This window comes from Geotrypetes seraphini, chromosome 1 (assembly GCF_902459505.1).
Source record: "Geotrypetes seraphini chromosome 1, aGeoSer1.1, whole genome shotgun sequence".
NCBI classification, from domain to species: domain Eukaryota; kingdom Metazoa; phylum Chordata; class Amphibia; order Gymnophiona; family Dermophiidae; genus Geotrypetes; species Geotrypetes seraphini.
The window spans coordinates 456,279,456-456,302,396 of NC_047084.1; positions in this window are offsets into that span (position 1 = coordinate 456,279,456).

The window sequence follows — 22,941 nt, forward strand, 5'->3', positions numbered from 1 at the left end:
TAAAACCCGGATGTCTCAATCCTTCCTCTTTTTTCTAGAGCCATATGGTAACCCTAGCATTAAACTGACCCTGCTGATAACTGGTTAAAGGACAGGAGAGTGACAGTAGGACTAAACAGTCAGTTTTCAAAATGAATAAAGGTTAATAGTGGAGTTGCTCAAAGGATATGAACTGAGAGCTTCAAGATTTAACATTTTCATGACTGATCTGGAAAAGAAGCAGCACATGAGGTAATCAAATTTACAGATGACTACTTCTGGGGATACAAAATTAATCAAAATCATCCTTCATTTATTTCATTTGATTATACGCCTTTCGAGTATAAGCTCTAAGCATAGGACAATCAAGACCAAAAATATAATACATTAGAAACTTCTCACCTGGTCCAACATCCAGGAATTAAAAAATAATAATTTCTCTTAACAGCAGTGCATTGCCCAAGCTTTTGGCCTTTTTCAAAAACTTTGAAAATTTCCTCTGATGCTGGAAGGTAACGGAACTGAGTACCATATAAAGAAATGCATCTTAATGAGCATACTGTAATTGCCTGCTTGTAATTGTAACATCAACTGCTGTGAAGATTTAAGTAAACATAAAGCACTTTAAGGAAATAAATTCTCTCCAAGATAGCCTGGCCCTTCTCCATTCAGAGATTTAAAAAAATTTAAATGTAATCTGACCTTTAATTAGTAAGAGCTCAGCAGTAGTCAGCAACTGAATGTCATCATCAGGTGAGCTGAAATACTTATTTATTGAATAAGCAATGCTAGAGGGCATCAGAATAGACTGAAGAGAATAGGAGACAACAGGGAGCCTTGTGGAACCCCACAAAGAAACTTATGGATATTAGAAGAATCAGAGGAGTACCAAATGTAAAAAGGCCTGCCTAGTACTAAAGTACAAAACCATGGAAGAACCATGCTCCTAAGCCCAATATCTCTGAAATAATGAAGCAGAAGACAATGATCAATGAGACTGAATGGTACAAACAAATCTAAGGAAACAATGAAAGCCACCTGACCCCCTACCTAGATGTTCATAGATCTCACTGATTATGGAAATCAAAGTGGATTCAATAATATGGGCTTCTCAAAAACCTGATTGGCACAAGTGCAATTCTGTTGTTTTCAACCAACTTAAGAAATAAACAGAAAATTGAAAACCGGTCCATAATTTTCAGGTGTTGAAGGATCAAGTGAGCTGTTCTTCAAAAGAGGACAAACTATGGCTTGTTTCCAGCAAGCAGGGAGAAATCCTGATCCGAGACTAGTATTAACCATAATAAGAATGTGTGAGAATAGTGGTTGGAGATTATGAACTGAATATCATTTACCTTACAAAATACGAGTAAATCCCTTTTAGTGTAAATTTCACACATTCCATGTCAGTGGTCTCAAACTTGCGGCCCGGGGACCACATGCAGCCGGCCAGGTACTATTTTGAGGCCCTCGGTATCTATATAATAAAATGCTAAGCACGCATGCGCACTCTTACCACGTGCTTCCCTGATCCCTCAGGCTGTGACCGGCAAGAGTGCACAGGCGCTACACCAGGACTCCAGAAACGTTAGAGAGGCAGCTGTTGGCTTCAGGTGCACGCGGCGGTGTGGAGTGGCGGCTGCCAGGAGGAGGGCTTCATAGGAGTGGCGCTGGTGGCGGCTGCTGGGAGGGCTTCGAGGCAAGGCAGCTTCAGATGCACACAGCAGCTGGCGGCGCCTGCAGGCTGCAGAGGCTGTCAGCGTCTGCAGGCCGCGAAGGCATGAGGCAGCTGTCGGCAAGAGGAGGTAAGGGGTGCTGATGGACAGGGGAAGAGGTGCTGATGGACAGGGTGGGCAGAAAAAGGAAGGGAGGTGTAATGCTGGACAGGGGGAGCAGGGATGGACAGGGGAAGAGGTGCTGATGGACGGGGGGGGGAAGAAAAAGGAACAGAGGCCTACTGCTGGACAGGGGGAGTAGGACAGAGGTGTTGATGGACAGGGGAAGAGGTGCTGATGGACAGGGGAGAAGAAAAAGGAAGGGAGGCCTACTGCTGAACAGGGGGAGCAGGAAAGACATGCTGATGGACAGGGGAAGAGGTGCTGATGGAGGGGGAGGGAAGAAAAAGGAAGGGAGGCCTGCTGCTGGACAGGGGGAGCAGGAAAGGTGCTGCTGGACAGGGGAAGAGGTGCTGATGGACAGGGGGGTAAAAAAGGAAGGGAGGCCTACTGCTGGACAGGGGGAGCAGGAAAGAGGTGATGATGGACAAGGGGGAGGTAAAACAAAGGAAGAAGGGCTGCTGCTGGATACGGGGAGCAGTGAAGGGGTGGTGCTGGACACAGGGGAGGTAAAAGGAAGGGAGAATGGATAGGGGGAGCAGGCAAGGGGTGGTGGTGGACAGCCAAGGAAAAAGAAAGAAAGAAAGTCAGAAATACAGAAAGCAGCTAAGGAGAGAGAGAGAAAGAAATAAAGACAAACCGACACACATATATTCTAGCACCCGTTAATGTAACGGGCTATAAGACTAGTGTTTATCATAATCACAAAAGTAAAATAAAACAGTTTCTTGATCATATGTCTCTTTAGCTATAAATTACAATATTATTATTAAAACTTAGCCAAAAGGAAAGATTTATAAACTATAAAGCATTTTACCTCATGCAAAATTGTCATTTCTTTAATAAGACATTAACTATTTTTTCTGAGGCCCTCCAAGTACCTACAAATCCATAATGTGGCCCTGCAAAGGGTTTGAATTTGTTTGAGACCACTGCTTCATGGCTATCTATACAGACACTCTGTTTCCAGTATGATGTACATTTTTTTCCCCCAAAAATGAGTTAACAGGTTGTGGAACTCACCTCTTCATTTGCACACCAACATTTAGGTGGTATCTCATATGCCATGTGATCATGTAAATGTTGCATTTTAGCACACAGAAAGGACAGTCCACCAGTGGCAAAAAAAGGAACAATTAAGGAACCAATCATGAGTCATCAATTTTATTTAAGACTTCTAATTACTTCACAATTGGTTCCTCAGTTGTTCCTTATTTGGCGACTGGTGGACTGTCCTCTCTGCTGTTTTGTATCATTGGATAGACTATGCAGAGATATTTGTTCTTGGGCTTTTTTGCATTTTAGCAAGCAACTAGTAGTATTGTATAAGTTATGCACCGAAGTATGGGACTGCCTATGCCTCGTCCATATCTGCCCCTCTTGCACTCGTGTGCTAAGTTTGTAGAATAACACTTGGCACCCAACTACTACTTAAGCACATGAATGTAACAGTCACCTGTGTAATTTTATAATTTTAGCATGCAAATTATACTTCTATTTAAATACTAACATTATAAAATGAACTCCCCCTTTTATGAAGCCATGTTAGGCTTTTTTATTGCCGGTCGCAGCAGTATTAGCTCCGACACTCACAAGAATTCTAAGAGCAATGGAGTTAATACCGCCGCGGCCAGAAATAAAAAAGTCTAATGCGGCTTTGTAAAAGTGTTTGTGTGGTGGGGAGGGGTTAAAAGAGGTATATGGATGAATATATCCATGATTTTTCAGAGGCACTATCCAGCTAGTGACACTGAAGATTATTACAGACCACTATACAGATAGCCTGCAATAAATAGCCACTATGGGACTCATAATAATAATTTTTAAAAAAATGTCTAAAAAGTGGCCTAAATGGGTACTTGGATGATCAAAAAGCCTGATCGTCCAAGTACCCATAACCAAAGCTGGTTTAACCAGCTTAGGCCTTTCCCCTGCCTCTAAACGCATAGAGCGAAAAGAGACATTTTTAGAGGAGGGGAAAGGGCGGGAGGTGGGCCGACATAGACATAGGCGTACCAAAACTTTAGGCAGGTTGCCTAGTCGGCACTTATACGTTTTGACTTAGACCAAGTCAAAACAGGTATAAGTGCCGAAAAAGGGGCTGCTGAGCTGATCGCTGCAGCTCAGCCGCCCCAGCAACCTGCCTACTGCAACTATCACTGCATGAGAGATGGCTCATCTTTCCTGCGGTGATGGTGATCGCCCATCTCCCTCCGTACCGCGGCACTTCGGGGTAAGCATCGCAGCAGGGCATCTCTCCTGCAGCGATCAACCCTCCCCGCGACTCGATCCGGGCAGGAGGGAGCCCAAGTCTTCCTGCCTGGCAACACCCCCACCTACAAGATCAGGCAGGAGGGAGCTCAACCCCTCCTTCCCGGCGACCCCCCCCTACAAGATTGGGCAGGAGGGAGCCCAACCCCTCCTGCCTAGGCGACACCCCTACCCCCCATACCTACTAAGATCCGGGCAGGAGGAATCCCAGGCCCTCCTGCCCCGATGCAGCCCCCCACGACCGCCCCACCTGAACCCCCGATCGGCCCACCGAACACCTCCCTCCACCCGCCGACCTGCGAGACCCCCTGCTGACCTCGCAACACCCCCACCCCCACCGTACCTGTAAAAAAGTTGGACATTTTTTTGATAATAGACATTTTTCCTGCTTCTACTTTCAATGTTTAGGGCTTTAGGCCAAAAGGGCACATAGACTTTTTTTTATTATGCCCCTCCACCTATACAGCTAACTATTTGAGGCCTGCAAAATGGTCTCTTAAATTAAACCACTTAACCATAGGGATTCTACTTTTGAAAATATCAAAAACTAAACTAAACTAAATATATTACATTCTACTTAAAATGATATATGTAGTGCGCAAACCCACACCTCTAGTGTTTCAAATTAATGAATCAAGCAGAGAGTGCTGTTGGGACATCATAGCACTCACATGGTCCCATAAACCGCCAATAAAAACTAAAATACTTTCAGTTCTGATAATAACACCAACTTACCTGACATAACTGATGGTTAGTGTATCATCGGCTCCTCCCTGCTCGTGTGTGGTGTTAGAATCCCAACCATCTGTAATTCAGGCTACCCCCTCATATATTGCTTCATCAGGAGGGGCTGCCACTGTGGAGGGACTACCCAAAACGCTGACTCAAACTCTGAATCATTCCACACCATTTGAGGCAGCATTTTAGGTAGTCCCTCCATAGTGGCATCCCCTTAGTCTGACTCAGCATGGCTTGTCTAAAAGTTCTGTAGCTGAAGGAAGAGTAAAAGAGCAGTGAGGCAGTGAAAGGCAGGATGTGTGGCATGCATCTTGGCCACTGCTGAGAAACTTTCAAACAGAAGACATTAGTTTATTACCAATTTGAGGAAGCTTGAAAACATCAGGCTTTTTAATCCTGTGCCAATCACCCGACCTATCCAGTTCTAGAAATTAAAAGTTCTGTAATCCTATGCCCACCATCTAACCACCCAGCCCTGAAGGTAAGACATTCTGTATCCCTGCCTAACCAGAGACATCCTGTTCACCCTTTATTAGTTGTGTTAGCCTGGGAATTTCTCCAATGCTACTGACAGTGTTGTGAATTCCTGAAATAATTTCTTTTCTTACTGTGCTGGGAGTCAGACAAGTATTTATTGAACAGGGCATGCTTTTACTTGTGGTAAATACCAATACTACTCCCTCTCTTCCTCTTCTGAAATGGTGGGTTGTACAAGTGTATAATAAAATAAGGAAAACCCTTTTTAAATGTAAAATAATTAAATTTTTTGACGTAACCTCAGGGCAATAATCAAAGCTATAGGCCTTGGAAACCCGAGTGCTCAGGCTTAATTAAGTGTAAAGGGGCTACTTCTCACGCCTCCTTAGCACCATCATAGGTATACATCGTGTGCATTAATATAAATCACTAAAAAGTGCAAATCTTAAATAATACATTATTCAAAATTACAATCCATAAATAGGAGATACACACTCAAACTGTAGAGGAAAGGGTAAGTCTGTGAGGGGTATTTGTGTAGCAGGAAACACTAACAAACAGAGCTCTGCATTTCTGATAGCACATGCCTTGTGCTTTGGTAGATTTTCCAGGCTTTTGTTTTCAGCTTATCTCCTGCCCAATCACCTGATTACATTCTGACATTGAATAACTTTCAGTTACTGCATTCCTGCCTGCTATGCTGGCCTCCTCTCTACAGTAAAGAGTTGGATAGCAGCAGCATGCTCCACATACCTCCCCCCTGCCATAGGTGCCAATATTTCAAAATAATTGGTGCGCCAAAACAATACGTGACTCCTCTGGAAAAATGACTGCTAAAAAGAGCAGGAGACATTGGATTTTCCAGGGAGTCACTGAATGCTGTGTGTGTGTGGATGGTACGGTTAGTGGGAGGAGTTGGAGCCCCTTTGCCTAGTTGGGGGGGGGGACAATATCAAAGGAAGGTAAGGAGTAGACTTTTTGGCTATCCTGATTCTTCTGTCAGAGCCCTATTACTGAGAGAGACTCCTGAAGAGCTGACTGCTTTTGGGGAGAAAGTCTGAGAGAGAGTTTGCAGAGAGCAGACACAGTGAGGAGAAAGAGGGAGCTTAAGGAGGTTTACCAAAAGTGAAAAAGCAAGGACTTTACTCATCCAAGGGGTCCCCAGGAGAGGGCAGAAACAGTGTATGGAGACTCATCTGTAAAAGGAAAACTGCAAGTGATCAGATTCTAATAAGCAGAGTCTGTGGGGATCCAGGCAATTGGTAGGAAGATAATTTGTAGGAAACAATTGGTAGGATGACAATTGATAGGAAAATCCTACCATTGTCTTCCTATCAATTGTCGCCATACCTATTACATGTACCTCTTCATGTCCCTCTCCCACAGGTTTTTTTGTACCTTTCTACCTCTTCATGCTCCCCTCCCATGGTTTTTTTTGTACCTCTCTGTGTAGGCTTACTGCATCAGAACGGGAGGCCCTCCCATGGGGGAGCCTCTCCCGCAATATGTACCTCTTTGTGTCCCCCTCTCACAGGTTTTTGTACCTCTCCACATAGGCCTGTACATCTCCACGTAGGTCTACTCCTTCTCTTCCTCCTCCTTGCCGGCTATTAGGTCCGAAAAGAAATCCATGGCAGTGGCTGACCCAGAAGCATTCCCTCTGACATCAGAGGGAGGTTCCCTCTGATGTCAGAGGGAGGTTCCCTCTGATGTCAGAGGGAATGCTTCTGGGTCAGCTGCTGCCTGCGGATATGTGAGCAACTGCGCAGGAGGAAGAGAAGGAGCAGGCATATGCACTGCATCAGGGGAGGGGGGGGGAAGAGGGGAGGTAAGCTTTTTCTTCTTCTTCTGGGGGAGTTCATCCAAAGAGGTTGCTGCCAAGCTGCTGTTTCTTCCAAGGGGTTGGGGAGTTCTTCCAGAGAGGTTGCTGCCAAGCTACTCTTTCTTCTGGGGGGTTGGGGGGCATGGCTCCCCTCCATGCTGCCAAGCTACTGCTTCTTGGGGGGGGGGTCAATGGGACAAGGATCTGCTTCCTATTTCCAACAATTGGTAGATGTAAGAGGTAGGACAACAATTGGTAGGGTGACAGTTGGTAGGATCTTCCTATTAATTGTTAACCTACCAATTGTCATATCCTATGAATTGTCCTCCTACCAATTTAATCCTACCAATTGACATAGTTGCTGTGTGGAAGATCCCAGCTTGGCAGAGAAGATACAGTAGCCATGGACTGAGGCGTGAGCGTGAGACTCAGGAGTGGATCACCACGAGGGCTGAAGGAGTTGTGTTGTGAAATTGGGAGACATAATAGAAATGACTTGAAATACCCAAAACAACAATACAAAAGAAACAAATTACAAAACTTGGTAAAATACCCATAGAGGAATTCTGGATGGAAGTTACTAAAAAAAATTACAGCCAATGAATGAAGACATAGAAGAAGGCATTACAGCCGGCAAAACCTAGCAAATAAGGCTCTAGATAAGTCTGCACCAATACAAACAAGAAAACTGAAAGGGCAAAATAACCCATGGCTCACAGAAAAGCTAAAGGCCAAGAGGAAAGAAGTAAGAGGAGCAGAAAGAACATAGAGAAAAGAGCAAAGACTAGAAACCTATATCGACTGGAGGAAAAAAATAAAACAATACCAATTAACAGTAACCGAAGCAAAAAAAAAAAAAATCATACTATGATAAGCTGATCAGCGAATCTAACAATTCCTCCAAATGTCTCTATAGAATCTGCAACTCACTAATCTCCACAAAAGATATAACTGAAGGTCTAGCATCACAGCAACCAGACGTAGACAATCTAGCACATTACTTCCAAGAAAAATCTGAATCATGAGGACATCTTTCACCCAAGACCCAGTAGATGACATAGATCATTACCCAACCAAAAACAATGAGAATAAAGGAATCCCAGCTGCAAGATGCTGGTCAAAATTCAACAAAGTTAGCACACACAAGATCTCAATCTGGTTGAAGAGAATATCCAGAAAGCATTGCTACTTGGATATATGTCCAGCTAACCTGCTAACTCATGCCCCCCCTAGATTTCTACTATGGCTGACAGAGCTAATAAACAGATGCTTAGAAAATGGACTCTATCTCAAAACAATATCTACCATAGCATTGACACCCATACCCAAAGCCACAAACCTTGACCTGACCAAAGTAGAAAACTTCAAGCTGATAGTGGTTATTCCTTGGCCTGCAAAATTATAAGAATTATGTGTAAGTACTCAACTAGCTTGGATTCCACAAATCAAAACATGGCTTCAGACCAAACCACAGCACTGAATCCCTGTTACTTGAACTAACGTCCAAAATATCAACTCAGCAGAGGCAAACTATCAATGCCGTTACAATCTGACATCTCTGCAACTTTTGATGCAGTAGTCTACTCTCTCTTACTCCTCAAATTAAGCGAACTTGGAGTATAAGGCGTGGTACTACAATGGTTTTCACAGTTCTTAAGAAATAGAACATATGAAGTTTGGAAGGAAGATAAGAGACCCCAACCATAGAAAGCTAATTGTGGTTTCCCGCAAGGCTCACCAATATCACTTGCGCTATTTATCTAAGAGCTATCTATCTATCTAAGAGCACTGTGAAATAATTTACTCTCAACCAATGTTCCCTCTAATTTTTCATAGGCTGTGTGTGCAAAAAATATCATCTGTACCGCATTTTAAAGAAAAACTAAATTTGTGTGTGCTATAAAAATGATTGCCAGAGGGCCCGGAGTTCAGTTATGGGCATTTATGGGCAGGTCTTTGAGTTTAGTCTGAATTAACGAAAACACAATGTAATTTTAGTTACACTTTATGTTAGTTACACTTTATGTAACATAAAGTCTCATTTCAATAAACATAAATTATGTTTCATTGAAATGTTTCATTGAGCGCTACCTATAAATAAGGTATCATTGTACTTTATACTTAAAATTTAGAAAATAACAGCAATTTAGTTTTCAAAGTTTTTCCCTGCGATCTTTCATATTTATCCAGTCCGAATAAATTCTGTCAAGATCTGTTGAGCCTCCATCTTGAAGGTGACTCTTAACACGCATCAGCATTTCCAAATGCTCTAAATGTAAACAATTCCTTTGTTTAGTCTTCAAATTGTTCATTAGACTAAAACCACGCTCACAATCTGAACTAGATGCTAAGAATGTGGCACCAATGTCCATCAATTTTTCTAAATCTGCAAATTGATCATTCTGAAATGCAAATTTCGTCATATCTGGAAAGCTGTTCATCAGATTGCTTTTGATTTTTTCTGCAACAAGGTATTTAAAGTCATTGTATTGCTGAATAATAACACTTTCCTCTGGAAGAAATTGTTTATACTTTAAACAAAGAGATCTGATATGTCCATTTCCGAAGTCAAAGTCGCATTGTGATATTGCTGTACAGTTAAAAGCAGACCATTCCTCAACTTCATTTTCAGGAAATCTTTCACCCAGATGCAAATATAGGATGTTGATGAAGGTTAATATGGAATTAGTATCCACTGAAACTTTTTCTCCAGACCTCATCCTGTTGTCAAGAAGACTGTTGACTTTATCACTCCACTTAACCTTGTCGCCTAAGTATTGCATTTGAAGTTTGTTCAATTTACCCTGTGCAAGATGATAAGCTTCCAATGGTGTCAAACCAGGTTTTTGAAATGCCATGGTTAAGGAAGCCAATTCTGATAAGACATCATTCAAAACTTCAAGTGTAATATGAAATTGTCCACTGTTCAGCTTCTTATAGCAGTACTTTGCAATAGGATCATTATCTTTGTATTCTTCAAAATATTTTAACAGGGGATCATAATTTCGAATAATTGCTTTAAGTGCAGTGTCTAGATAACCAGCGCATTTCATTCAGAGGTCTGAAAGCAATTGATTCACATTCAGATGCATCTGCTATTTCTTGAAATTTGCATCGTTTAGTAGAAGACCGACAGAATACCGTGCACACAGTTCTCATCAGTTTCTACTTCTTTCATCAATTTTACTTCTTTCCATGAATCAGAAAATCCCAAATCTTCCCGATGTGCAACACAATGTTGCTGCACTAAATGTGGAATGTCTTTTCTAAGCTGTGCTGTAACACCATCTATTTTGCCCAACATAACAGAGGCACCATCAGAGGTGAACATAACCATTTTATTCAGGTCAAGTTCATGTTTCCTATAGAATTCCCTAATTGCTGTTACTATTGATGTAGCATCACATGCTTCCAACTGTAGCATCCTACCAAATGATGTCCTATACTCATTTGAATTGACTGGCCGATACTTAAAATGGAGTATTAAGTACTTGTTGACAGAAATGTCTGTGCTTTCATCAACTAAGGGGAACCACAGGTACAAGGGGGCACTCGGAGAAATTGAAAGGGGAAAGGTTTAGAACAAACGCCCGGAAGTTCTTTTTCACCCAGAGGGTGGTGGATACATGGAACGCGCTGCCGGAGGATGTGATAGGCAGAAGTACGCTACAGGGCTTCAAAGAAGGTCTGGCCAGGTACCTGGAGGACAAAGGGATTGAGGGGTACAGATAGGAGTAGAGGTAAGGTTATAGGGACAGGATTAGAGGTAAATTACAAAATTAGTCAGAGACCACTGTTCAGGCAGTGGCCTGATGGGCCGCCGCGGGAGCGGACCGCTGGGCAGGATGGACCTCTGGTCTGCCCCAGCGGAGGCAACTTCTTATGTTTTTATGTTCTTATGTTCTTAACGTATGATACGTTGCTAATTTAATGTCTGCCATACGATCATCTTGCATGATGCCATTGATAATTCCAAGAAATTCAAACGCATAGTTTTTGCTTCTCCAGCTATCAGGTATACTAACATACTTCGCCATGTGCTCATTGATATCTTGAACAGAGAGCATTGAGATAGTCATCTTAATGGCCAGCACAACACTGTCGACAAAAACCTTAATTTCATCAGGACTGGAACGCTTTCGTTCATTACTAATTTGCCTGTTTTCTTTTTTGGTTGGGCTTTCAAGCAACATGTTAACCAGTCCCTCTCTTAAATTCGGATTTTTACTTCTGAGTTTCCTAATACTGTCGATATGAGATTTACTTGATAGATGGCATTTCAAAAAATCCAGTTTCCAAACATCATCCCATATTTTTCCAGTAGAGAATTTTCCAGTTGCTTTGGCATCTTGACAATAACAACACACAACTCCATCTTCTTCGTCAAAGGTAAATATTTCACACAGTTGAACACGCATTGTATTTCGAGATTCCGGTGTCTCCGTTTCAACAATTTCTCCAAGCCATTCAGTCCTAAAAGCTGTTACAGCACTCTTGCGTTTTACACTTTTCACCATTCGCGGTTTAGACATTTTAAGAGTTATATCTGGTTGCAATTTAATAAACGAATACAGTTATACAACCGCAGTACAACGCTGCACACTACGATTCCACAAAATAAACAATATGGCGGAAGTCAAAGAATCAGAAGTGTTTCATATCCTATGGGCCATAGGCTATGGCCCTATGGAGCACGTGACGTGTCAAGTTCAACTGCCAAAGATAACGGAATCACATGAATGACTTAAAATTTATATTATAGCGTTTCAATAAATGTGATAAATGGAAAATCGGAACAGCTTGTCTTCTGCAACATTTCATTTTAGCAGTGAAAATCATTTTAGGCAAAAATTTATTATTTTGTGCGCGCTATTTTAATTTGTGTGTGCGGGTTCGGCAAGTTGTGCGCGCGCACACAAGTGCACAGCTTAGAAAGAACATTGCTCTCAACCCAGGATCACATCTTCTCCTATGCAGATGATATCTTCATTCTCTGTATAGCCAAAGAGTCCTTAATTGCACCCTAAATTATCTGAAAACTACTATTGACAACCTAAGTACATGAACAATGAGTAACTTCCTCAAACTAAACAAATATAAAACAAAAATATTATGGTTTGGATATTATAATTCACTACTGAGCACAGAACTAGAACGAACCACAGGTGAGAGTCTAGAGAGAGAAAATTTCTCCAAAGTACTGGGAATTACAATAGATTCAAACTTAACCTACAACATAGAGGATCTAGAATCGGAAAATAATAGTAAATATTGACGAACTAAGGCCAGTACTGGGCAGACTTACACAGTATGTGTCTGTATATGGCCTTTGGTTGAGGATGGGCTGAGGAGGGCTTCAATGGCTGAGAGGGTGTAGATGGGCTGGACTGAGCTATGACGTAGACTTCAGCAGTTGGAACCCAAGCACAGTACCGGGTAGAGCTTTGGATTCTTGCCCAGATATAGCTAAGAAGATAAAAAAAATTAAAAAAAAAATTAGATTGAATCAGGTTGGGCAGACTGGATGGATGGAGCATTCGGGTCTTTATCTGCTTTAGGAAGAAACTAAAGACATACCATATTTTTCGCTCTATAAGATGCACTTTTTTCCACTCAAAAGTGGAATCACCTGAGTATAATCAGGTGAGTGGATGAATTTTGGGTGGAAAAAAGTACGTCTTATGGAACAAAAAATATGGTATATCTTTAGTTTCTTCCTAAAGAAGAGGTATGTGGTGGGTTGTCTTAGTTGTATTGGCAGTTTGTTCCAAATGTGGGGACCTTAGCATTCAAAGGTAGCCTCAAACATCTTCCGCCGTACTTTTTGAGGTGATATGAAGGGTAGTTTAAAGCGTTGTGATACACGTGAATATGGTATGTCTTTAGTTTATTCCTGAAATAAGGGTGCGTCTTATGGAGCAAATATAACAACCCTCCCCCCAACCCCTCCCTATCCATACTTTTAAATCAGACATGCCAGACCCACAGGCCAATAAAACTTGGCCCGCCAAACAATTCCTGCCATAGCCGAGACCTGCTGTTCCTTCCCTCCCTCCATCAGGTGCAACGCAGCATGTGAAAAGGAGCCGCATAGAAACCGGAGCCCTGCCGCCACCACACGTTCCCTCAGCAGCGGTCCTATACATCAGAGGAAGGGCGGGACCACAGCAGAGGGAAGGTGCTGCAGAGGCCTACTCTAGAGCCTTTGCAGGGCACTCTCTCCCCCAGCGCCGCGACAGTCTCATACCGGCCCAGCTTGAGCTTAAAGACAGTTTCTTGAAGAAGGCTTGAGCTCGAACCTTGTTTTCCTCCCTGGCAAACCCTGACTCGTCACACAGAGATCACATTGACAGGCTCCTGAAATTTCTTTTCAGCATGGTCACACCAGAGAGCTGACAGGAGGCTAGATCAGGGGAAATATCCAATGCAGAAAGAGAAAAGGGTTCCCAAAATATTTTCTTGAAAATCAGCAGCACCCTTTAACTCAAACCCTTTGCAGGACCACATTTTGGATTTGTAGGTACTTGGAGGACCTCAGAAAAAAAATAGTTAATGTCTTATTAAAGAAATGACAATTTTGCATGAGGTAAAACTCTTTATAGTTTACAAATCTTTCCTTTTAGCTAAGTCTTAATAATATTGTAATTTATAGCTAAAGAGACATATGATCAAGAAACTGCTTTATTTTACTTTTGTGATTATGATAAACATACCCAGGGCCTCAAAATAGTACCTGGCAGACCGCATGGGGCCCCCGGGCCACAAGTTTGAGACCAGTGCTTTAACTCTTCAGAATGTGCATCAAAGTTGCACTCATTCTTATAATAAATGCCACTCTCAACTTCAGTTGTGCTTAAATACATTGTCTGAGCCTCATGGTGCAATCGGTAGATCACTAGCCTACTGCACCTAGCATAGGTTAAATACTACACTGAGATTTCTGTCAGATAGCTGGTCTTTGGCCAACTCAGCCATCCATCCACTTTCAGTTGGTAAATGATTATCTGACCTTAACTGGGGGTGGGTGGATAAAGATGGCCAAGAAAGACAATGGCAAACTACCCACAGTCTGCTAAGAAACCAGTGCAATTGTATTGAGGGGTCCAGGATGGAGGGAGGGAAGGAAAAGAGGGGCAAATCTCGGGCCAAAAGGAAAGATGTCAGATCTCTGGGGGAGGGAAGGGAAACAGAAGGGAAGAGGAAAGAAGGAGACCCTGGCAAGCGACTTATCAGAAGACAACCAGAGCCTGGGATCACAATGATTTGAATAATGACCAGACAACAAAAGGTAGAAAAAATGATTTTATTTTCTGTTTTGTGATTACAATATGTCAGATTTGAAATATGTATCCTGCCAGAGCTGGTGTTTGACAGAGAGGGGAGGGGGGGGGAACAGAGTACAGAGCCTGGCAGGGAGGGGGACAGGGTGCAGAGCCTGGCAGGGAGTGAGGGGGGCTGAGTGCAGAACCTGGTATATATTAGTTCACAATTTGGTTCAGAATGTTTTTTTCTTGTTTTCCTCCTTTAAATCTAGGGTGCGTCTTATGGTCAGGTGCATCTTATGGAGCAAAAAATACAATGCCTCTTCTCCCTCTAACCACTCTCTTATCTTCACCCCTTTCTCCCAACAACCACCTCCAACTCTAAAAATGTAGTTTCCAAAACTTGATCTAATTCTTATTGTAAACCACATAGATTCCTTGCAGAGAACTGCGATATATAAGACACTATATTGTATATGAAAACAAAAACAAGAGAACTGACCCAATGATCTCCACATACAAATCCAAGAAGAAACAAAAAACAATGTGGAGAAATGATGTTCCTCGGCTTTTTGAGCCCATGTCCTGCACACAGCTTTTACGGATCAGTTTATTTACGACTGGCATTTTTATCCACATTTCTTTACCATAGGACTTCATAGGGACCCCTGAAGAAGTCAGGGGCCAAAGCACGGACCGTGTTGAGTCCAGGGTCCAAAGCTTTTCAGCGGATTGCGTCCTAGAGGTTTTTATGTGGTTTGCCAAGTTTTAATATTATTTTAACATTAATAAAGTTCATCTCAAGAACATCATTTCTCCACATTATTTTTTGAATTGTATATGAAACAGCTTCAATATTTTCAACAAGAAGAATTTTAAATAGTTTGACTTTATTCTACAATTGTGTTTCAAAAGTTCCAGTTATAGTTGCACCTTTGTCTCAACTTGTTTCTTTTCATCAAGAGGAATAGAGGTTGGACTAAGTGTTGTGATTGAGACTCCAGGATTGTGACCTTCTGACCTACTGGATTTATCCAGCCCCAGCCTGTGCTTGGAAGTTTGTGATCTTCCCCACTGTGAGTGAACTGTTATATCTTTTTTGTGAGCCCTGGTGGCGGATTGTCCCAAACCTGGAGAGCCGACCAGAGCTTAGCAGGACCAGAGCTACAAATACAAATTATCCCTCCCTGGTCATAAATAAAGAAGTTTGTTCCATACTGGAGGTGCTCGGCATCTACAGTATGCTCTCAGAACAAACTGTGATCTGCAGGTCCAAGGAACTTTCTCAAAGACTGATTCACAAGATCTTCTTGCACTGCCTAAGTCCTCTTTATGCCGTTCACATACTGTCTTCACCCAGGTAGAAAACCTATAGCTAGGAGAGAGGTTAAGTGTTATAAAAATGCATGTGGTAAAAATCATGCATCAGGAATCCATACTGTCCGAGTGCCCAGCTCAACTAAAACAAACTTTATTCAGCTATGGCACGATGAGAATTCATTCACAATTAACCTTTTTTTTCCCTCTGTTTCACATTCTTAGTCAAGAGTTCTCAAACCATGGACTTCTCCACAACTTAACATGTACCTGAAATCCAGTCCCTCCCTTGTGGGGCTCTGAATACTCCCTCCACAGCATCTTCAGCCCTTGACAGCAGAGTCCCAGTCCAGAACTCTGACACAGTTCCCGTCACATACTGGTGTACAGCACTTCAGATTCACTGGACTGGCTCACTATCAGCAAATGTGAGATTGTATTCTAATGATGTGTGCTCTTGCCCGTACAACATGCAATCTTCCTTGGAGCCAGAGAAAATAAATAAACGCAGCACAGAGGAGAGAAAGAATGCTGGAAGGAAAGAAATGAAAAAAAAAGAAATAATTAACATAGTTGCACAACTTGAGGAGGGAGGGAAACATACAAAAAGTTATTTATTGACCCTTAGGTACCAGGCTCCACGTCTAGATCAGGCTTGGTGGTCTTTAAGACATATGCAAGTACAAACTAGAGAAATTGTATTGCTTTTATTTCCCATTTCTCTTACTTTTGAGGTTTGGATGTAGCACCATCTGGTGGCTTTAGTACATGAATTCACTCTCTAAAGAAAAATAAAATCAAAAGATTATACATACTTTTTATTTATACATACATATATATATATATTTATATTTACATATACATATAGTAGGATTTATTAACCACCTTTATGAAGAGATTCATCCAAGGTGGTGTACAACAGGTACATCTTGACATAAAATTATAATTTTAACAGCCTAACAGTAAAATGGCCAAGCTTATACAATCAATAGCTACTATTACTCTTTATCATTTCTATAGCACTGAGAGGCGTATGCAGCGCTGTACAATTAACATGCAATAAGAAACCTGGATTCAGGAAAACTGAATCCTCGTAATAGGAACATGATATGGTGTTAGAAATATACTATTTAGTACCTGTTCTAACTGTGCTAAATTTGAAACAAATTGGAGAAAATATTTCTTCATTCAGTATGTAATTAAACTCTGGAATTTGTTGCCAGAGAATGTGGTAAAAACAGTTAGCTTAGCAGGGTTTAATAAAGGCTAGGATAATTTCACAGATGCCAAGTTATCCAGTTCCAGGCTAGAGATTTTGGGCCAGTCTTGGTTTTGAACTTATACCCCAGAGCAGTGTGGGATTTGTAGTGCCTGATCCTGCCCACTGAAATCAGTGCAGCAAGTTTCATAAATCACCAAGATGAGTCAGAAATCCAGGTACTTATTCAAAAGTCTCCAGATTGGAACTGGATAATTTGGCTTCTCTGTCCAAAGCCATTATTAAGATAGACTTGGGAAACTCCACTGCTTATTTGTAGGATATGCAGCATACAGTCTGTTTTATTTTTTTGGAATCTTGCCAGGTACTTGTGACCTGGATTGGCCGCTGTTGGGAAAAAGGATACTTGACTTGATGGACCTTCAGTCTGTCTCAATATGGCAGGCAATGTTTATGTTCTTAAAAATGATAGATGTCAGCAAGTTTCAAATGATGCACTATAAAGGCAGCATGGAGGAACATTCATGTAACACAGCTGGAGTAGCTCCAAAGTCCAGGCAACACCAAGCTAACTCCAGCAATGAAGAGCCCTCCATCTTCTGCCACCCTACCACTGCCTGTCAGGGAGTCTGGAGTCTAAACAAGGCCCATCATTGGTGCTAGCTTAACTGACGCAGAGCCTTCGAGTCCATCGCCGTGAGGCCCTGTTGGTACTGCCCCTCTGACGCAAACATGTCAAAGTGGGTGGAGCCGACAAGACCTTCCCAAGCGCTTGGATGTGAAGGCTCTTCGGTGGAGGGAGGCATGCTGCTAGAGGAAGGGGGTGGAGACCCGTGCTGCTTATCCCCACAAGCAGCTCACGTACTCCTAGGGGCACGCATACCGTGTGTTGAAAAGCACTGCTTTAGAGCACTCAAACCACAGTTATGATGCTTATATTGTCAATGTGAAACAATGACATATCTGAATAGGCACCTGAGGCAGCGAATGCAATTGAGACATATAGACAGAAAAGATGAGTAGAAAAAAATTGTTGTGATTAATTGATGGGGGGGGGGGGGGCTAAATTGAAGACAAATTATATGTACAGTTGAATAAGGTATGTGGAACTGGTCTTAATTACAAGTTGAGTGGAAAGCTAGTCCAGGCATGGAGTGAGTGGATAGTTTGTCACCACAGCTATTAACAAAAGAACATAAAAATTGCCGCTGCTGGGTCAGACCAGTGGTCCATCGTGCCCAGCAGGCCCCCCAGGTCAAAGACCAGTGCTCTAAATGAGTCCAGCCTCACCTCACTTGGTAGAACAACCAGGCTTACACCTGCTTCCTGAAGTAGAGGCAGTCGCTCAGGACGATTGGTCGGAATTACTGGATTCCAGAAACTGTAGTATCCTATCTTTTAGCAATGATCCCATTAATTTACTTGACATCCGGGTCAAACTAAAAATTTGAACTGAAAAGTTCTCAGCCCAACCAACTAGCTTCCTAAATTCTCAGCATTATTTTGCCACTGTAGCTGAAAAGTGTTATCTTATTTTGTTACGTGCCAATTTGCAAAAACGAAATTCTATGTTTTGATATTGTTTCAGATCACTGATTGAACCATATCCATGTCATTCTAGTCTTGGTTGGGCTGAGAACTTTTCAGCACCCCCTTGTAGCATGTAGTTCTCAGTCTCCTCTTTTCACCTTTCTGAAGAGAAACCACATCTGCTACCCTCCAAGGAAGTTTTGCAATTATGCATCTGCAGAATTTTGTGCTTAGTTAATGAGATAAAGCATAATCATGCAGTTCCCCGAAATGCAGGCAGGGCCTGTGGCAACAAGTATTTTCTGGGGCACAGAGTTTCTTAGAATCCAGCAGGAGGGAGGGCTACAGCAGCTGTTCAGGCGGGGAAGATGAGATGTTGCAATCTTCTTTCTCCACTGTATGGCTGTCTTGGAGCATTACCAATGCAGTGCCCAAAGTCCTGTGCTGTTCTCATGAGACTGCATTGGATTTCAGGCACCATCCACAGTTTACACTTTGAGAAAGCCTCACAGGACAGAGACTGTTGTTCGTATCCAGTTTAACTGGGGTTAGACATCATCCATGTGACAAAAATCTTTTTATTAGTATGCTTCAATCTTCTGGAACTCAATGCTGGTGGAACTGTGACAGGAAGTTATCAATGTGAGCAATGTGATCTAAACGTTCTGTGCATGTTTACCAGGTCTCGTCAGATGAATCAGATCATCTCGTCTGATCATCCAAGTGTCGACTTGGACGGGTTTTTAGATATACAGTGGTACCTTGGATTACGAGCATAATCCATTCCAGGAGCATGCTCGTAATCCAAAATGCTCGTTTATCAAAGCGAGTTTCCCCATAGGAAATAATGGAAGCTTGCTTTGATACGTTCCCACCCCCCCCACCCCCGATAACCGTCATCCCTCCCCCCCGCTCGCAAAGGCCCCCTCGTTCCAACCGGCACCCCCCCACCGCGCAAACCGGCCCCCCCCCCGCCAGTACAATTTAGATTTACCCACCTCCCCGTTTAGCACCAGCACCGGCACCGGCACGCAGGCACAGCTCGTGTGCCTAGAAGATCTTCCGGCTTTGGTTCATAGACAAAGCGCGCCTTTGTCCCGGCGCGCTTTTGACCTGACACCTCCGGCTTCTGTCTGCCTTGATCATGCATCTGCGCATGCTCAAGGACGTCTATTCTCCCTCTTGCGCTTTGTCTATGAACCGAAGCCAGAAGCCGGAAGATCTTCTAGGCACACGAGCTGTGCCTGCGTGCCGGTGCTGGTGCTAGACAGGGAGGTGGGTAAATTTAAGTTGTACTGGCGGGGGGGGGGGCCGGTTCGCGCGGTGGGGGGGAGGGGTGCCGGTTGGAGCAAGGCAGCCTTTGCGAGCGGGGGGGAAAACGATGCCGGTTATCGGGGGGGGGGGGGTGTGCTCGCAAATCGAGTCAACAGTTTGCAAATCACTCGCAAACAGGGTTACTCGCAAACCGAGGTTTGATTGTATTTAAGTTTCGCTTAAGAGCCCCATAGCGACTAAAACATCAGCTAACTCAGATTTGATGTTAGGTAGTATATTGATATTACTGAAGAGAGAAAAACCTAGTAGTGCTGTAATCTTTGTTGCTGGCATCCGGTTTACACAATAGTCCTTGTGAGCCCATAAGCTATTGATCCCATCACGTGATCTCGAGCAAAGTGCAAAAGGCACTTTTTTGGCATCAACCATTATCACTTTAAAAAAATTCCATACTTCACTCTTGCCCTTATTTGTTGTATATGTAATATGGTCGCTGTTTGAATCAAGAAGTTTCTGAATTCCGGTTTTTTTTCTCCATTGTGATAATGAAAGAAATTAGTCTCTGCAACCAATATAAAGGAAAAATAAAAATGTATTTCCTATATACTGAGCAAAATAAGATTCCCAACCCCTCCACTGTGGTCTGGTATCTCTCTCCCTTTCAAAGTTAACTGCATAAATGATTTTGAATATTAATCTATATTGCCACTTCTTCCTATCACTGATATATCTAAAAAATGAGAACCAAAGCGGCCTTCTTTCCTATTACCTTTACTTACTTGCCCCACAAAAAGGTTTGTCACCCTTACAATAACTTCTTTCAGTTTTGCCCATTGGATTTTTACTCCTTTCAGATGTTCCCATCCAGACAACAATTCCTTGACATAATCCCCCATCTGAACAAAGTTCATTTTTTTTAAAGTCTAGAACCTTTACTTTTGAATGAGCCCTTTCTATACCTGTCTTAATATTAAACCGTACCATGCAGTGATCACTGGATACCAGATAATCACCCACTGTAACATCAGAAACACTTTCTGCATTTGTAAGCACTAAGTCCAGTATGACCCCATCCCATGTGGGTTCCATTACCAACTGCTGGTACAGTTCTCCTTGTAGAGAATCCAGGATCTCCCTACTTCTAGAACAGGGTTTCTCAACCTGCGGTACCATGATTGGCAGGCCTGGGCCTTCTCTCCAATGTCAGAATTGATGTCGGGGGAAGGCTTGTGGGCTGGCGGCATGCAATCACTGCATGCGCCTGGCCCTTCCTGGAGTTGCGGCAGCATCTTGGTGTGTGTGTATGTAATTAAATAGAGTGGATGGGCGGCAAGCGGCAGGGGAGAATTGGGGGGAGGAGGAATCAGCAGCAGGCAGGCTTTGGCGCAGCTTCATCGGCAGGCAGGAATCTGCTTGGGGGAAGGCAGGCTTCAGCGTGGCTTTGGGGGAGGGAGGGAGGAAAGGGGTGGGACAAAAGCTGGAAGGCAGCGAGGGGGACAAAGGAAGGAGAGAGAGAGAGGCAGAGAAAGACCTGGAATAAAGGACAACAAATGCTGGACTTGGGGGTGGGTGGGTTGTAAGCAGAAGAAAGACAGAGAGAGAGAGAGGCCTGGATCAAAGGGGAAAGGCAGGAGGCAGATGCTGGACTATGGGAGGTGCAGACAGAGGGGGAAGAGACCCTGAGGAAGAACAGAGAGATGTATGATCATAACAGAGGAGGGAGAGAGAGGGAGATCTGGAACAAAGGTGGTGGTAGGTACAAAGAGGAACTGACACTGGATCTGTGGAGGGTGTAAGCAGAGGGAAAGAGAGAGAGAGACCTGGACCCAAAGAGGATGGGGCTGGATTGTGAAAGAAATGTTGGATGCACAGTCAGAAGGAAGTGCAACCAGAGACTCATGAAATCACCAGACAACAAAAGTATGAAAAATTATTTTAGTTTCAATTTAGTGATCAAAATGTGTCAGTTTTGAGAATTTATATCTGCTGTCTATATTTTGCACTATATTTGTCTAGTTTTCTATAGTTGTTACTGAGGTGACATTGCATATTTTAAAGTCATCTGCCTTGATATCTTTGAAAACCCCCAAATATAAATAATTAACATTTTCTCTGCATACAGTATGCTTTGTGTTTTTTTTATTTTGTGGTTACCATTATGTATTAATAAATTTATATTGTGTATATATGAAAAATGGATGGAAGAAATTGCATTACAGTTAGTATTATTATTTATTTAGTCGATTTTCTAGCCCATCCTCCTAGAAGAGCCCAGAACGGGTTACAATTTTACATACATAGTGAAAGGATAGCAAAAGTTATAAATGGAGTCAGGGGCAAAGTTTGGGCGGGTCTGGGGCGGAGTTTGGCCGAGGGTACTCTGTTGGTATTTGTTAGGCTTAAGGGGTACTTGAAAAGGTTGAGAAATACTGTTCTAGAAGATCCCAAAGACTTGCCTCATTTGCATGCGTGGATACACTATGTTATACAGAGCCATCTTTGGCACCCTATTGTGTAACACGCAAATGAGCTAGAAATGTGACATTTTACAATGCAGCTAAGCTTGTGCTTACCATGCTTTAAGTTTATGATGAATTGCATGTTCTATCTGAGTAACATAATTGCAGCTAACAGTCTGTTACATTTGTGAACCTTTGGGATGTCTCTTTTACATGTAATCTGCTTAGGTTTTAAGCGAAATAAACATTTTTAAAATAAATAAGTAAATAAATAAATCTTTGCTCAGACGTATTTTAATAGTCATCAAAGTTGTTGTACTTTAATTATCTTGCGTTGGTCAGTGGTGACTGAGCCACTGCTAATTCAGCAAAATTGGCAACCCCACCATCTAGGGGCCACTCCCGAAAGCCAGACAAGGTACCAGCCACAGATTGTCAAGCTTTATTTAAACACAAAACAAAAAAAGGTACATAGGAGTTGCCTGTAGGCACATAGGCCAATCAGGGCCTTAGGCCCCCTTCCCAGTGCATCCCAGAGTGCACTGGGAAGGGGAAGGCCTGCCATTTTGAAGAGACGGGCCTGCCGGCAGAAGGGAGTGGGCATCCCTCCTGCTGGATTTTCAACTAAAGGGTATGAGGTTGTGGGTGGGGTGTTGGGGGAGTCCCAGGTCAGTGTCTGTGGGGGGCCCCAGTGGCTGGAGTGAGAGGGCATCCCTCCTGCTGATTTATTTTTAAAGTTTGGGGGCTGGGGCATGGT